The sequence below is a fragment of the Microtus ochrogaster genome, unplaced genomic scaffold (assembly GCF_000317375.1).
Source record: "Microtus ochrogaster isolate Prairie Vole_2 unplaced genomic scaffold, MicOch1.0 UNK45, whole genome shotgun sequence".
Lineage (NCBI taxonomy): Eukaryota > Metazoa > Chordata > Mammalia > Rodentia > Cricetidae > Microtus > Microtus ochrogaster.
The window spans coordinates 22,367-24,495 of NW_004949143.1; positions in this window are offsets into that span (position 1 = coordinate 22,367).

Consider the following 2,129-nt stretch of genomic DNA (forward strand, 5'->3'; position numbering starts at 1 on the left):
GCTACAGCAGATTATTAGAGATGGGCTAGTCCAGGTGCGAGAGTTAGCCAAGAATTAGGCTAGATAGAAATGGGCCAAGCAGTGCTTAAAATAATACAGTGTCCGTGTAATTATTTCGGGGCATAAGCTAGCCAGGCGGCCGGGGTGTGGCTGGGGTGCTGGGGACTCAGCCCCACCTCACCAATTACTACATGGGTGCAGGATTTCAAACCCTAGCCCTGACACAGGACAACAACAGGATATCCAGAAAAGTCTCAGTTATCCATTGGGTAGCAGAAGGCAGACGCCTTGATCAAGACCAACGATTCATTGCAAAGAACACTTATAAGTATTGCTGTAAGACTAAGGAGTAAGCTGTGTGACTCACTAGGCCACATTACACTACCATACCAAAATTTTCTTTTCTTTCTTTTTTGTTTTGTTTTGTTTTATTTTTAGGATATGTTTTTAAATTTTCTTTCTGTTTGGGGGGAGATCACAAGGGCAGAGGGTGGAAGCAAGGGGATGGGGAGAGAAGTACCATTGAGATGCATGATTTGAAATTCACAAAGAAGAAATTTTTTAAATTAGTGTGTTGCCAGGAACTTAAGAGATAAGATCCAAAGCTGATTATAATCACCATCAACTAGCTAAAAACATCTCAATAAAGGTTGGAATAAATTATGACTTGATGACAAGATTTTACTTGCAAGAGAGAAGAAAAGGATGTTGCGGCAATAGGAATAAAACTTGAATCATGAGATCTTCAAATGTCCCAAAGGTTAGGCCAAAAAAAGTTTTTTTTCCTTTAGTTTTACCCTGATGATACGTTGTTGCCATAGTAATAAGACTTTTTTTTTTAAGGGAAGAACAAACAGGCTGAGAGAGAACTCGCGATGGGCAAATAGATGATGGAAAGTTTTACCTGGGGTCTGCCTATTCTAAGAAGAGACCATTAGTATCTGCTAGCTTTGGAGTCAGCAGGGCAAAGATCAAAAGTCAGGAAAAAGAAAAGAATCTATCTCAAATGGACAGGCAAACAATATGCTTGCGTTCATCAGAGGGAATGAGCAGTTCAGCTAATCATTTATGAGACACAAAGAACAGGAATTTAAAAGGCTTTGGGTCTGGCTTTCTCATGTGCAACCAAGGAAGGAAAGCATCCGTTGACTCTCTGTTGCATGGGGAAGAAAATTTCTTTGTGAGAAACCATTTTCTGTAACACGGAGGACTGGGTTTGTTAAACCTTTAGTGATTCCAAGATCAATGGCTTAGGTAAAAGTCAACATTGGTGCCGCTCCTCCATAATGTTTTATTGTTGTTAAGGAAATATGTTGAGATGAAGCTATTTCTCTGCTAGTGAGAAGGAGAGTACTCAGTATTGCGGAGATGAGTATAAACTCTTTATGTGGCATTGGCTGATTCTGGGACACACACTGTGCTGTTCAACACTGGTTCTCTGACAACTCCTGGGTAAAATGACCTGCATGGATTTGGGACTCTCTAGCAGCATTATGTACCCTATGCATCTATCGTCACAAACCTGAGGATGTAGCTTCAGTTTCATTTGCATTTACCGTGAATTCTAGTCTCAGTCTTGTAAAAATAAACAAACAGACCGAAATGTCTGCGAATATATTTAGAAGTGACTCTTTTATTAAAACATTCCACAGATGCCTATTCTGTTTATGTATTTTTGTTTCAAGGTTTCTGAGACAAGGTTTCCCAGTGTAACCCAGGCTGGGCACTTAGGCTGGCCTGGAACACATTATACAGCCTGGGCTGACTTTTGAAACTCTCCATCCTCTTGTTTCCATCTCCCACATGCTGGAACAACAGGCATGAATGAGCCAATTCTTTTTTTTAAATCTCAAATAAAGCAAAACAAATCTATTCTGCTGCCAAATATATACATATATAACACCTTGTTATATGTTTTCTGTATCCTACCCATGGCCTTCTTTGGAGTCGAAATTTGGTGCTCCTGGCCAAACATTTCAGTCTTTCCACTGTGGAAGAAGCCTTCCTTAGGAAAGGTTGGAAAAGTACTTAAAGTACTAGGTGAGCAATTTGTGACCAGGACCTATAGAGATTGAAGTGAATAGAAACTAGGAAGAGAGGGAGGCAAGGAGAAAGGGAGGGAGGGAGGG